Source organism: Haemaphysalis longicornis, unplaced genomic scaffold, assembly GCF_048455015.1.
Source record: "Haemaphysalis longicornis isolate Haplotype H1 unplaced genomic scaffold, Haemaphysalis longicornis Haplotype H1 scaffold_1, whole genome shotgun sequence".
Taxonomy (NCBI): domain Eukaryota; kingdom Metazoa; phylum Arthropoda; class Arachnida; order Ixodida; family Ixodidae; genus Haemaphysalis; species Haemaphysalis longicornis.
The window spans coordinates 472,557,784-472,573,088 of record NW_027526203.1 but is presented as its reverse complement, the minus strand read 5'-3'; the positions used below and the strand labels follow the sequence as shown (position 1 = coordinate 472,573,088).

General features: G+C 48.2%; 1 protein-coding gene across 3 annotated transcripts in view; it reads left to right on the top strand.

Moving 5' to 3' along the window:
• Rhobtb (Rho-related BTB domain containing) overlaps positions 1-15,305 on the top strand; it is a 225,149-nt gene that overhangs the window by 29,848 nt on the left and 179,996 nt on the right. The window contains exon 1 of one of the 3 annotated variants that reach the window (XM_077688199.1): positions 12,314-12,429. The exons of the other annotated variants lie outside the window; for them this stretch is intronic. The gene's annotated coding sequence lies outside the window, so the exon portion shown is untranslated. Of the gene's footprint in view, positions 1-12,313; positions 12,430-15,305 lie in introns of those variants that run through there. 3 annotated transcript variants of the gene reach the window in all.

Genomic DNA, 15,305 nt, shown 5'->3' with positions numbered 1-15,305 from the left:
AATGACGTTTCGTATAACGTCAAAACAAGATGGCTTGGCTTGACTGCGCTACTGCGCGTCTCGCCGACCCTCCGACAGAATCAGTCGTCCCAGCGTTTAGTGGGCTGGCTGCCGGCGGGTCTTCGCAATTTGTTCGCTCAGTTGAAACTAAGCCACGACACAGTTGTGCCTGGAAGCATGTGGCTTTAGTTTATTAGAAGCATGTGCCTTTAGTTTGTTAGTTTGTATACACTGTGCCAAGCTCCATGTCTGTACCAAGCTCGTCATACAAGTGCACATGCGACGCTTCGCTTACTGGTACGCTAGTAGAAAAACCTAAGACCAATTAAAGGCGTAGGAGAGTCAGCAAAGTTAACATAGGTACTAAGGAATTAATCAACCGAAACTTTTATTTACAGCGTAAAACCAAGGTGCGGGAAACACATTTTGCGCTGGGTGAACTAGCAGAGCGGCCAGGAGCACGACCACACATTTTCGATCGCTTTTTGCCTAAGGAATGCAGTCGCTAGAAGTAAGATATTTGTGGGAATTCGGGGGACCCTTGCTGCACGAGCGTTTTTAAAGAAATAGTCATCTAAGCTGCTTGGAGTGCTAAAACTAAATAAAAATATAAACTGGCTCTACATTACATACTTTAGCAAACGAGCTTCTTGGCCAATTTCTTGGTAGTGAGCGCCCACTGCCGCCCTGCAGTCGTCACCGTGAAGTGCTTTTTATCGCTCTGCATAATGACCCGATACCGCCGCAAGAGCACAAAGGGACCACGAAGGCGAATGACAAGTTTGTTTCGTTCAAACACTGCTCTGTCCATACAATAATGGCGCCAGTTATAACGCAATCTTCGCAGAGTATTAATGTGGACAATGTACGCGAATGAAGCGGCGGCGACTCACCCGCCACTTTCTCGATCAGTCGTGATGACGTCACAGGGACTTGTTCCCGCAGTTGGCAACTGCCAACCAAAGCCACGGCCAAGAAGCGTGGCTGTTCGATTGTAGCGGTGCCGCTCTAGTTCCGTCTGTCCATGCAACTTGAATGCGAGCACGGAAATCCGACACGCAGTGATAACTCGGAATTTTTAGCGTTTTTCGTATTAAATCACTGCTGATATAATGTAACGCGAAATTTGGTAATCTCGCGATATTTATTGGCCCTTCTTTTTTACAGCAAAGATGTTAGCCCGTCGTTGGCCGGAAAATTTCTTGTCGTAAGCAAAAAAACCCAGGCAGCACCCAGCAGTTTTCGCCCAAGACGCCGAGCGCATGCGTCAGGCTAATCAGGCGTGCAGCGTACGGCTCAGTGTTCGTTTAAAGAAAAGAAACGACGAAACAAGCGTCGAAATTAACCGCACGATGAATGATAAGGCGCCGGTGAACAATGGGACCCCCCCTCATGTGCTCTGGTAAATATTACGTTTGCAGCTGCTTTAGAAAGGGGAGGGGGTTTACGTCATTCGAGGGCTAGCGCATGCGTCAGGCTAGGCAGGACCCTCGCCCAAGACGCCGAGCACATGCGTCACGATTCAGCATTGGCCGCCAGAGAAGCCGAGTGCAAGCGACAAGCTCGCCCAGACAATGAGGAACATTTCACGCCCTCCCGCATCAGCATGTGCAGCGGTTTACAACAGCTGCGCTGGACATCCACTTCCGCAGGGCGGGATGGCGTCCATTTTTTTTTTAAAGAACGTCTTTCGAGGTCAGAGTGGAGTTGAGTGAGTTACCGAAAGCTGTTTATTTCAAGTAAAGCAATGTTGTGTTTTGTTCTCATAATCTTCTTAAATACTCACACTCAGTTTGTACTTCAGATGAATGCCTGTTTTAGGCTAAGCTGTTCGCGCTTCGAATCAATGAAGGGTTCGATAAGTCATCTTAATATAGTTCTTGCTTTGAACTGTAGCCCCGGTAACCCCGCTAAATCAAGTAGCAGGGAGGTTAACACCGCCAACGAAACTTGTTCGTGTTCATTACGCTGTGTCTGATTTTGTTCAGTTTTCACTGTTGCCTCTCGGTATGCATTTCGCGGTATTTAGAAATTATCTCGTGAACATCTTTAGCGGTATTAGTAAAAGCGAACATCGAGCCAGTTGGCTGGTCTTCGCCTCGGTATACGACTGGCGTGAAGACGAGAAAAAAAACTGGAAACGCGCAGGCTCGCTGCTAAATAGTTTACTAGCAGAGTAACACATTTAATATATACGAGGACGTGTGAGTTTTGTCTACGCAAAGGTAGATACAGCTCGGCACAACCACCTAAACGAGCATTGGAGGGGGCGTAGTTATCTGTTGTGCTGCTAAGAGATGCTAGTTCGACATCCAAAAGCAAAATGAAGGTTCGACTTGCACAGACCAGACGGTGGCTTTTGTCGTTACTCGCTTTTACCTCACAGATGCCCACAACTACTCATCCCTATATTCTTGTGGGAGAGAAATCCGCTAGTGAGAGTGCGCTCCGCATTAACACTAACGTTGGCTTCCCCACCGTAACACCCCTCGTGCGGTGGTGCATCCTTTACAGGCATGCCGGTGATGGTAGAAGGCACGGCGTTAAAGCGGCCATGAAGACAAAATGCAAGTTTGGTTCATTTGGAAGATTGCCTCGTTAGAATAACACCGGCACCACTTTTAACGCAAAAAATACTGTATAATGAGGAAACTGTAGTGAGGACCGGCACGAGGAACTCTAATGAAGAAAACAGAATAGGCATGCGACACCCTAGCTACTTCCGCACTGAACTTACGACGCGTTATGGGCGGATACATGCGTTCTAAAGATCAGGAAAGAATAATTTTTGATTATTATACAGACATTGGGCAAACGTGGCTCGTAGGCCGTGTGGTCCAGGGGCTTCTTGTCTGCGCAATTAAGAAATCACTGCGTTAATTTCATGTTCTCGTATAATAGCTTCATCGTTATCGTTTTCAAGGGGGGAATATTCTTCCTGGTCCTAAAACTTGTCGGCCTCGTATAACTCTCTTAATATATGTTGAACTGTTTTTTCGGTTGATTTGGTTTTTATCCCTTTTCTTTTTCTAAACTTGAAATGATAATTGGCTGCTTTATTGTCCGTCTGGGTCAATTTATACGGTAATGTGAAGGAATTTTTGTGAACTTGTGAACAAAGTTGTTCCCAGCTTTTTCTTTTTTGCTGCGGTTTAAGGTCTCATTATAAGCTTTGTGTTCGCTATAGTGGTCTCGCTTAAATTCTTCCCTGATACCTCCTCGCGATTTTTTATACCTCCTTCCTTGTGCTCTGTCTTACTCGCTTTCTTACGATTCCCAATTCAACTTTCCATTGCGGTTTTGGCTACTTGTATTATTTGCCTTTTTGCTACGTTTATTTACTGATTTTTCAATTATATCATTCAAGGTGTTCACGCCATTTTCGATTTCTTCTGCTGTTTTAATGCGGTTTCTCGCCGTTTCAAACCAACTGTCCTTTTTTAATTCTTCTAAAACATGTTGCTCGCCTTAAACTGGGAGGTGGCACTTGGGTTTGTTAATGATATCGTATAGGAGTAAACTAATATGTATTTATGGTCGCTGCTATTGTAATCTTCCAGTATGCTCCCCAAAGAATCAATTCTGATAACAAAGCTTGCCCTGAAGTGGCTACGTCGATCCAACTCCTGCCTATACTGTTTTCGAATGTCTGAGGTGAGTAAGGGGGACTTGTAACGGAAAGGTCATGCCTAAGTGAAAGTTCAAGTGAATCGTCCCTGCTTGAATCGGCAATATTCCCTCCCCATATTCTGTGTTTGGCGTCGAAGTGACCGAATAATATTACGTGGAATGTGCAACAAATCTTGAAAGAACTTCTAATCGGTTTTAAGTGTTTTCAAAAACGTTTCTGGGAGGCGCATATCAATTAATTATAATGAATTTGTTTTCTTCCCAGTTTACCTTTTCCGCAGTCATTTTTTGGTCGACTATGAGTGGCCATATTTTTACATCTTCAAAATGACTTGCTATAGAGCGACCTGCGGGTTATTTTTCTGTGCTGTGACTTCATGTCGTATAGGAAAACCTATGACCGTTCCCCTTTTACATGGTAATGTTCCTGCATTGCTGAAATGCGATTATAATTTTCGTTGTGATAAAACTTAACATCTCGTTTTCTTTTGCACACCTTGCCAAATTAACTTGGATGATGTGCAGTGAAGACTTTGACTGCGAGACTTTTCGCTGGTTCGAGTTCTGCTTCGCCATTGTGTTATGTATGCGTGTCTTGAGAGTTTTATTGCATTGACTCCTCCATAGCAACTCACGGTTTTAGCCTGGTACATGGCACATGGCACATTAGACGGTCGATCGCAGCGTAAATAGTTATTTACAGCCGTGTTTATTCGTGTCAGTTTCGGTTTCCACAAAACGAACACCGAGACGGCTTCAGTCCACTTCTCTTAACTCTTTCGCTACCGCCGGAAACTTGACTAATTTTAGGGGTCCAAGAAAACATTTTTTTTCCTGCTAAAAAATTGGTTAGGCACTAATAGCAGGAACACAAAATGCAGATTACTTAACGGCCTTTCCAATCACACCAGTTTTTTAAAGGTTTTTATATATCATAGTTGTGAAAAAAAAAATATCAAAATCAAAATTTTTGTCAAGTTGTCGAAAAAAATTATAAAAAAGGAGTTGTGTTTATCAAACCACCGGTAGTAGAAAAAAAAAATAGAATATACATTTTGTAGGGAAACATTTCAAAAACACGCCCTAGAAAAAATGTCGACTTGCGCGGAACAGTTTGTCAGATAAAAAAAAAAAATGTTAGCATGCACGGTGCTCCGTGTCATGCGGTGAAGCCCAACCTCCAACTCAAAATGTGCAATTTCGGGTGGTTTCCTGGAATAAACCTGGCGGTTTGTCATTATCAGAGGCACCAATTTGCACCCACATAACGTAAAAACATCATGTCAATGGCTGACTTTTCATTTACAGCGAGCACAATATTTGGGACTAGCACGCGATGCAGAAAAAACATGCATGAAGTTGAAAACGGAACGCCGTGGCTGATGCTTGTTGTCATTCACGGTCAGTTATCTCTCACAACATAAAGCTGAGCTTCATTATCATTTTCTTAATCGAAATTGTAGCCTTGCTCGCAAAAATGAGGTACGATGAGCTAGAATCGTGCCCTGCGATCTTTGGCCAAGTAGCAGTTGCGCGATGAAAAAGATCAGCACAACGAGCCTCCTCTATTGCAGCGCCACCTAACATTTTTCAAACGAAACAGTGCAAAAACTTATCGTTATCGGAGACTCCATCCAAATAGACAGTTCAACTAAGCAGCAACATTACACACCGGGATATACCCTCGCATGGAAACGAAACTGGAAGTCGAACAGCTGGCAGTGTAAGGCCGGTTTGAAGCGCTGTCCTCGGCGGAACAAATATCTGGCGACTGGGTGTGATCTTTTGACTTTCATCTGAAGTTCTTATCGCAGAAATCGGGTTGGGGGGGGGGGGGGGGGAATCAGGAGCGCCGTGCTCTGTTCGAGGATCAGTCGCAGACGTTCCAGGCGCCATGACAGGTAGCGTTGAAGTTGGGTAACTGCATAGTAGCGCTAAATATGAATTTCGCGATGCAGAAACAAAACCGAAACTGTTGTAAACTGTTTGCGAATGGTCCTGGGGTAAGTAGAAATACCACAGTACTTAGAACAACGTGCGCAAAGGCAATAAAACTGCCTAAAATCATAAAGTAGCTTTGCAACCAGGCACTGCTTGACATTTTCAACCGATTTCTGGGATTATTACTGTCAGAGCGTGAACCTGGCGATTGAAAATTGTTTGCTAGTTCCCCATTCACGCCCTGATAGCAAAAAACAACTGCTGGTGCAGAGTAATTACGAGTTGCACGCATTCTTCGTTAGTAGCAGTGACGCGCGATGACCACGCCCCTTCTCCACAACCAGGTGATTCAAAAGCGTGTCAAAAATCACGTTTCCGTAGCAAAAATAAAAACAAAACTGATTTTGAAAGGCCATTTTCTGGTCTAACTCCGAACAGCTTTACTTGTTCGAGCAACGCCTGGAACGCTATGAAAAGGCGCTCCCAAAAGTATCGATCAAATTGATCGATTTTGATAGGTGCGGTAGCGAAAGAGTTAAGGGCACAGGGTAAGGCAAAATTTTGAAAAAATGACTTTTTGTTTTTCTTCGCAATTAGGGAAGTTCAATTCCTTGCGCACATTTTCCATATTCACACTTGCCTTAAAAAGTCTTATTTCTCGCTAAAAAGCAGTTTTTCCGTAAGCATGTAGTAAGTGCCCACATCCTCTTAAGAATGTTCTCAGGGTTTATTGTCATTTTTTTTCATCAAAAAACTTCCAGTTTCAGATCAAAATGCTTTTCTGGAACCAGCTGTATTAAGAAATGGCATAGCAACCATTGCAGAGCTGATTTTTCAGTGAGGGCAATCCCAAGACCCTGTTGCACGTTTTTTCCACATTTGCCCTTCGAAGCTGCGAACAAAAAAACATCTTTTTTGGGCTTCACACTCTAATGACTGTAACATTAGATGCTGTTCTTTTATTAAATGATGAAGCAACGCATGAGCCAGCATTTTGAAATCATTCAGACCAAAACCTGGAAGCAACACCACCATTAAATCGCTTAAATAGGTTGACCACAAGCAAAATACTTTGTGAGGAGATCTGTACGATGGTGCACAAAATAGTCAAGGAAGGACAGACGACCGGGTGAAAAGCAAAAAAATGACTTTGGCAGTGATTATGAAGCTGGTGCTTTTTAAATAAATGGCTCCAGTGGTGTTTTTGGCAAAAAAGTATTGTTTTTAACCTCTTTTTTTACTTTAAACTCAATTATCTCAAAACAATGTTTTTTCTTACATAGGTACCATTATTTCCTATATCGTTCACGATAACGAGCTGATTTTTTCCCCCTGTCATCTACATAACGTTTCACACCTGCTGTACTAGAATTGAAAGTATGCACGCAACAGTTTTTTTGTTACACAATTTTTAATGCTAAAATAATGCCAAAATTTAGGTACTAACAGACAAAAAATTATAAAAAACTGAAATTTTTAAGGATGTTCATAATTCTAGTACAGTTAAAAGAGCACAAAATTTGAAAGAAAATGATAGGTATATACGTTATGTATATACCTTTATTAGATGCCGAGAAAAATGTACCTCAAAATGGCCAAAAATGCATGGGAAGTATAGGGCTTACCCTGTGCCCTTAACACTGAAGTTCGCGAAGTGCGCAGAGTGTTCCACTTGCCCGTTTGCGTGGTCGGAGCAGTTTCGGGTGTCGCGGCTCCACCGGTCGGTTTAGTTCAGTCGGGAAAGTATCGCGCCTTGTTCTCGTCGCTGCCTCTAAATATTCGTCGGGCATGTGTTCGCCATCGTTGAGTGTCTTGAATCGACATTCTCATCCGTTTCTTTGTTTTCTTCTGCGCATGTCCAACAGTGAGATTCTGGCCAACGGGCATAAGCGACATCGCCACTTACGTGGCCCTGTATGTCGAGCGTACCCAATCATTCACGAACGATTACTGTCAACCGCAACAAAAGGTTAAGTCAGATACAGATCGGGCTGAAAACAGAGCCAGGTACAGATCGGGCCGAAAACAGAGCAAGTGCGGACAGCGGTCTTCGAGCGGTACATTCCCGCCGTCTGTGAAGGCGAACCGTAAACAAGGCAACGCAAAAGTCTGTTAACTTGCCGACACAGGCTTCACCGTCACCAGCGCTTTCGGTAACACGGTAAACGGTAACGCAAACACGGTAACGATATGCTAAAACTGCCTACTAACTTTCGTTTCAAATACCCGCCCCGGATACGTCGTTGCTGACGTCATGAAGCACACGATTTAGTGGGAAAATTAAAATTTTGGCTTAAAATGATTAATTTCTCAGTGAATAAAGCGTCGTTTTCTGCCGGACAAGCGCTCGGGGAACTATAAAACACCAAATATTATGAATAAAACAAACTTGTATTTCGTCTTCATGGTCCCTTTAAGAGACCGCAAAGTGACTGAAGTAGACAAAGGGTGCTTCGTATTAATACCATGAAAGACGTACATACTGTCAACCGCTCTCGCTGCAGTGCGATGGAACGCACCGCGGAGCACAGAGATCGCTCTTGCTCTTGCAAACGCGCGCTTTTAAACCTTAGGCGGAAGTAAGGAAAGGCGGGCAGTATTTTGAAGGAGTATTGACTCGAAATTTTTGTGTTACGTTTATTTTTCGTTGCTATGGGTGCATACCAGCCCACCAGTAATACAATGGCACATTAGACGGTCGATCGCAGCGTAAATAATTTGCAGCCGTGTTTATTCGTGTCAGTTTCGGTTTCCACAAAACAAACACCGAGACGGCCTCCATGATAGGAAGGGCCTCGTGACGTCACCGTTTTTATCGCACCACTGCGGTCTGGACGCGCGTGCACGCGCCCAGATTGGTCGTGGTTCCCGCCATCTTCACGCGCCCGGGCAACAGAACGTCAGTCCCAAACCCGTGCCGTGATACACACGGTGGAGCAGCGTGCGCCAACAGCAGCCGTGCGCGTTGGTCACGTTACGGGAGCCCTTACGTCGACAGTTTGGGGCCAGGTGCAGATGGCGTCGTGCTGATGACTACGTTGAAAGGGTATCCGTTTCGAGCTTTCTCGAGAGCTCAAAGATTAAATTTGTTTTGAAATTTGTTATACTGAACTGTTACTGCTGAAACTTGCTGGGAGATATCTCCGTGTACAAAGGAAGCCTTTTACGTAGTTATCTAAGGTTTGAAATTCCGTGTCAGTACTCCTTTAACGGCGTAGAGCTGTATCACCTGCGGGCAGCCTTGAAAGCGTCGGTGCGGGGCATTGGCAGAAAGTCCGGACGCGGTGGAAACTGAGCAATGAGCTCGCGCATGCGGAGCTGGGTCACGGAGCATGGTACCTGAACACGCGGAGCGCGGAATTCCCAAGCACAGAGCTGTTCTCTCGAGCGACGGCGGCTACTCGGCTCTGTTTCTAAGTGGCGTGTCTATTGATTGTAGGGTTTTAACGCGCTGAGGCCGCGCCTCGTCTCCTGCGTTGCGTTCCGCCTCCATCGAAAAGCGGCTGCCGCGGCCGGGAATCGAACCCGGGTCCTTGGGCTCAGCGGCACAACGCCACAGCCACTGAGCCACCGCGGCGGGCCACGTTGCGTGTCGAAGAGTCGCACAAGTGGAAAGTGCTTCCGGTTGGAACGCGGAATTTCACGACCGGGTGTTGCCACATATGCTTGTCAGCGGCAGTGCGCAGACGGGCGTGTCTATCTGCGGTCCTTGGCGTAGATGGCGCTCACGGTTACGTGCTCGGCAAAGGCCGAGCACGTAGCAGTTGCGGAGCGACTGCCCGGAAGAAGTTGCTGCACGCCGCCATCGCTCTTGCCCGTTGCAGTCCGAGCGTGCTGCTGCGAAATGCAAAGCGCACAATCGCCGGACGTCGCGCACGCTGCGATGCGTCACTATCACTCTCCGCGGCGCGGCCACCACGTAGGCAAACAATGCAATCGGCGCGCACACCTGTGCACTTTGTTGGCGCGAACCGCGATATGTGGAGCAATTATGTTCCGGCCCAGCTATCGCGGCGCCGCAAGGGCGAGAGCCCCGACCCCGGTGCTGGCCGCCCGCGTGCGCCGCTCTGCGTCCCGCTCGGGGGGGATTCCCCGTCGCTGTTCGGCGCTCTTGCGGAGCTCGCCCGTGCGGCTCCCGACGGCGGCGCACTAATTGGGCGTGTTTTTGTGCACTCTCCTGACGTAAGCGTCCCGGAAGCTACGACTGAGACAGCGAGATGCGAGTGTTCGCCTAAATCTGGAATACGGCACAGCGGCAACTCACAGTGATTCTACGGCGGAGACGAAAGAGAGGACGCGCATTTTCAGCAGGAGCCGCGCCTGCGCAGGGAAGCTAGTTCTACGCCGTGCAGGTGGTTGCATGCTCGGCAGACACGGTGGCCAGCCGTGCCCGCAACTGTCGCCTTCACACCGAAGCACCTCTCCACCGGAAGATAAAAAAAAAAAAAAAAATTCGATAATTCATTCACGTGCCGAAGCCACACTTGGGCTTCGAGGCGCACAGTAGTGGATGGCGACAAACTGGGGATGCTTAACGGGCGCTGAAATCTCGACACACTGGCGGTCTTGTTTTCTGCTTCCACCAGGAAAACTGCCGCCGCGGCCGGGAATCGAACCCGCGTCCTTCGGCTGAGCCACCGCGACGTGTTTTCCACCGGAACTGATTGCCGGCGCCAGCATTGGGACACCTAAAACAGGGAGCAAAACATTAACTTCAGCTATTCAAAAACCAAGGAAGGCATGCATTAAGAGCAGGTACGAACTAAAATAAAACCCACAATATAAAGCGTGTAATACATGAATTTTTCGGACTATTTTTCGGCATTCCCGCGGTTCTGGTCCCGCCGCAAGCTGTGTTTGGCAACCGAGGGAAGGAGCGCAGCACAGGAGCGGGTGAAGGTCAGTGGGAGAAGCTGCGGCCCCTAAAATTGAGACGCCTTCGTCCTGCCATTGGCCTGATCAATCGGCTGTTGTTGATGTGGATGATCGATAGGTCCTCAAATTGTGTATTTCAAACACATTTGAGAGAAACCGCTCTCCTGGCACCAAGGGCACGCGTGGCTCGGAAAACAAAATCGGGACGGGCCATCGTGTGGGAAGACTCTCTTCGCAAAAAGGCAAATTTGACCCTCAGTTTGGCACAGGCATTAGAGAATAAACACTTTTAAAGACTGACACTGCCACCTTATCGCTCAAGCAGACGAAGGCCCGCCACGGGCGCATGAGGGCCTCAAGCACGGCCACTCGATGGAAAGGAGGTCTCATTCTGTTCTGGGCCGCGGCTACTGAACACTCTTGCCTCAATTCTTTCTCTGCGCTGACCTTCAGTGTTCGTGAAGCATTGATCGTAAATGCAGCAATTCCGTTCCAAAACGCTCCCTGGGAGACGAAGTAACGCTATCGCGTCGCACGTAAGACCCACACGTGGATGTCATTGCAACTTTTTTGAAGGAAATTTAATAGCTCACAAGACATCCGTAATATTTTACTTGGCGTGCCGGATGCTCTCGAATGTTGCGTTCGTGTTTGCGCCTTAATTTTTTTGTTCCAGAATGTAATGTATGTCTGGGCTCTGGGGTAAAAAAATGCCATTCCTCCAGCTGAACTTTTGTCCCGTCGGTGCTCCCTGCGCGGCAGCTAAGGCTACAACGCATTGAAGAAGGCTGTTGACGTCCTGTACTCTTTTTCTTCTGAATCTCGTATATTCCAAACACGGCTCTCTGGCGAATAGTGGGCAGGAGTAAGAGAACTCAGCAGCTGGAGTTGGTTTAGGGTGCGAGGCTTTTTTAACCACGCGCTTCGGAAAAACTGTGCACTGCGGAGAAGCGTTTTCGTACTTGGCATGTATTTTGCTCCGATCAGAAATAGAGCAGCCGAGAAACGAACCTCGGGCAAAGCAGGGAGACGGGGCGGGCAGCCGAGAAACGAACGGGGCGGGCAGGGAGACGGGGCGGGACGCACGCACGCACGCACGCACGCACGCGCACACGCACACACACACAGAGAGAGAGAGAGAGAGAGAGAGAGAGAGAGAGAGAGAGAGAGAGAGAGAGAGAGAGAGAGAGAGAGAGAGAGAGAGAGAGAGAGAGAGTCCAACAAATTTGCGCGTGTCACGCACTGGTGTTGCACTAAGTCCAATTTTCCAAACACAAGGGCTACTCTTCTGGCTAAGTATGGATCGGTTGAAAAAGCGAGTCCAGAGCGCCGGGTGTGCATCTATCAAAACAAACCAGTCTCCGTCGTACAGGTTGAGTGAACAAGGTGCAGTTAGTGTTCGCAACCCGCCGCGGTGGCTCAGTGGCTAAGGCGTTGTGCTGCTGAGCACGAGGACGCGGATTCGGTTCCCGGCCGCGGTGGTCGCTTTTCTGATGGAGGCGAAAAGCAGTAACGCCAGTGTGTACGAGATTTCGGCGCACGCTAAAAATCCCCAGGTGGTCAAAATTAATCCGGAGCCCTCCTCTACGGCGCGCCTCATCGCCTGCGTTGCGTCGGCGCGTTAAACCCTACAATCAATCAGTGTGGTTCGCACTTTTTCACTCGACTGCCTCGAAATGGTGCGGTACCACGGCTCGCTCTCACGAATCGAGCCCGATCTTGAACAACCGCGGCTGGCCGGCTTTGTGGCGGCGGCGGAGGGCCGCGGCGAGCACGCGCATTTGCACGCACACCTGCCGGGTCGCTGGCCGCCGGATCGGCCGATAGCGGCGCCCTCCGTGGCTTGTCGCGGGCCGGGCTTTTCTTGTCGCGCTCGGCCAGTTCGACATCCGGAAGAACGCTGTGGCCGCACGTCGGCTGTCACGAGCCGCACAGACCGTCCTGCGAGCAGTCTCTGGGATGCCAACTGCAAGGTCCACGCCGGTGAGCGAAGGGAATGCTGCTGTTCTCCTGTGCGCCACCACGCGGATGTTCGCCCGTTTAATCGGGAGGGGCCGTGCGGTGCGGCTCTAAATTCACTCGAAACGCGGCCATCCGTGCTGCTTTGGCCGTGGCGAGTGCATTTGGAACATGAATCGAGAACAAATCGAGTGCTATGCGAGTAGTATGTGTCGCAACCTGTATGCCCTTGACCTCCCACATTTCTCTTTTGTACGGTGGGACGCGTTCTTGCTCATCGCTTTAACCAAGCATTTGACCCACACAAACAAACAAACGCAGTGGATTTTTTTCCGTCGATTTTGGCATCCTCGACTGCTTCAGTTCTGTCTTCTTCCGTGCTCATATCGGTTATCGTGGAGAAAGGGATCCGCGCAGCTCCTTCATGGTCTTGCGAGCTGCTAGACGTCTTTAAAAGAATACCCGCCTCGTGTACCTTCGCAGCATTTATGAGTTGGAGACCAGTAAAAGTCTAGTCTCGGGGTGTCGCATGCAACCGCGACCTCCGCAGTACTTCCGAGGCTCGTCAGCTTTCCTTTCGGGACGTATCAAGTTTCGGCGCAATGTCCGGCCAGCCACTTTGTTTCGATCGGCAGCGAGAGCGCCCCTGTCCCAGCACTTGTGGGACTTATGTCGCTGAATATTCGCGGCACTTTCAATGCTCAAAGTCGCTAAAGCGATGAAAGTCAACCACTTAATTAGTGAAGAAAACGATTGCTCGCTGCAAGAGCAGTTGCACATACTGTTAGCAATAGTATATCAATGTGCACACGAACGCACAGAGAGAGAGAGAGAGAGAGAGAGAGAGAGAGAGAGAGAGGAAAGCCCCAAGGGATGCATAGGAGAATAGCTAAGCTTTTTAATGTTGCGATTATGCAGGGAAGTTGAAATTTAACATTATGTAGAAAACGAAGAGAAAAACTTTTTCTTCACTTTCTTTCTTTCTTTCCAAATTCCTAATCTGTTTCAATGATCTACCACATCCTCCCCTTTGCTTTCCGAGGTTTTCTCGACTGCCAACCCCTATTTCTGTGTTATTTTCAACGAGCCCCTCATTTCCTATTCTGATTCGCTATATGCATAGCGAGGGCCTCTGTTCTGGCAGTCTTGTTGCCAAAGGGAGCTTAAGAGGGTTCAAAGCTGGTCGACCACTCTGGACATGTCGTAGACACTCGAGTCACGACCCGGGGGTTAAAAAGAAGGTCCCCTTCACCCCGATTAGTCCGAATGGCGCTGGCTACCACCCCCAAGCACAGGAAACAAACATACCTAACATAAATACCCCAGAAAGTGAATGGGAAAATCGCCCCGCCGGTAGCGTAGTGGTTATCGCACCAGACCGGTATTCTGGAGGTCGTGGGTTCGGATCCCACCTGGCGGGCATTTTTTCTTCACTTTCTTTCTTTCTTTCCAAATTCCTAATCTGTTTCAATGATCTACCACATCCTCCCCTTTGCTTTCCGAGGTTTTCTCGACTGCCAACCCCTATTTCTGTGTTATTTTCAACGAGCCCCTCATTTCCTATTCTGATTCGCTATATGCATAGCGAGGGCCTCTGTTCTGGCAGTCTTGTTGCCAAAGGGAGCTTAAGAGGGTTCAAAGCTGGTCGACCACTCTGGACATGTCGTAGACACTCGAGTCACGACCCGGGGGTTAAAAAGAAGGTCCCCTTCACCCCGATTAGTCCGAATGGCGCTGGCTACCACCCCCAAGCACAGGAAACAAACATACCTAACATAAATACCCCAGAAAGTGAATGGGAAAATCGCCCCGCCGGTAGCGTAGTGGTTATCGCACCAGACCGGTATTCTGGAGGTCGTGGGTTCGGATCCCACCTGGCGGGCATTTTTTCTTCACTTTCTTTCTTTCTTTCCAAATTCCTAATCTGTTTCAATGATCTACCACATCCTCCCCTTTGCTTTCCGAGGTTTTCTCGACTGCCAACCCCTATTTCTGTGTTATTTTCAACGAGCCCCTCATTTCCTATTCTGATTCGCTATATGCATAGCGAGGGCCTCTGTTCTGGCAGTCTTGTTGCCAAAGGGAGCTTAAGAGGGTTCAAAGCTGGTCGACCACTCTGGACATGTCGTAGACACTCGAGTCACGACCCGGGGGTTAAAAAGAAGGTCCCCTTCACCCCGATTAGTCCGAATGGCGCTGGCTACCACCCCCAAGCACAGGAAACAAACATACCTAACATAAATACCCCAGAAAGTGAATGGGAAAATCGCCCCGCCGGTAGCGTAGTGGTTATCGCACCAGACCGGTATTCTGGAGGTCGTGGGTTCGGATCCCACCTGGCGGGCATTTTTTCTTCACTTTCTTTCTTTCTTTCCAAATTCCTAATCTGTTTCAATGATCTACCACATCCTCCCCTTTGCTTTCCGAGGTTTTCTCGACTGCCAACCCCTATTTCTGTGTTATTTTCAACGAGCCCCTCATTTCCTATTCTGATTCGCTATATGCATAGCGAGGGCCTCTGTTCTGGCAGTCTTGTTGCCAAAGGGAGCTTAAGAGGGTTCAAAGCTGGTCGACCACTCTGGACATGTCGTAGACACTCGAGTCACGACCCGGGGGTTAAAAAGAAGGTCCCCTTCACCCCGATTAGTCCGAATGGCGCTGGCTACCACCCCCAAGCACAGGAAACAAACATACCTAACATAAATACCCCAGAAAGTGAATGGGAAAATCGCCCCGCCGGTAGCGTAGTGGTTATCGCACCAGACCGGTATTCTGGAGGTCGTGGGTTCGGATCCCACCTGGCGGGCATTTTTTCTTCACTTTCTTTCTTTCTTTCCAAATTCCTAATCTGTTTCAATGATCTACCACATCCTCCCCTTTGCTTTCCGAGGTTTTCTCGA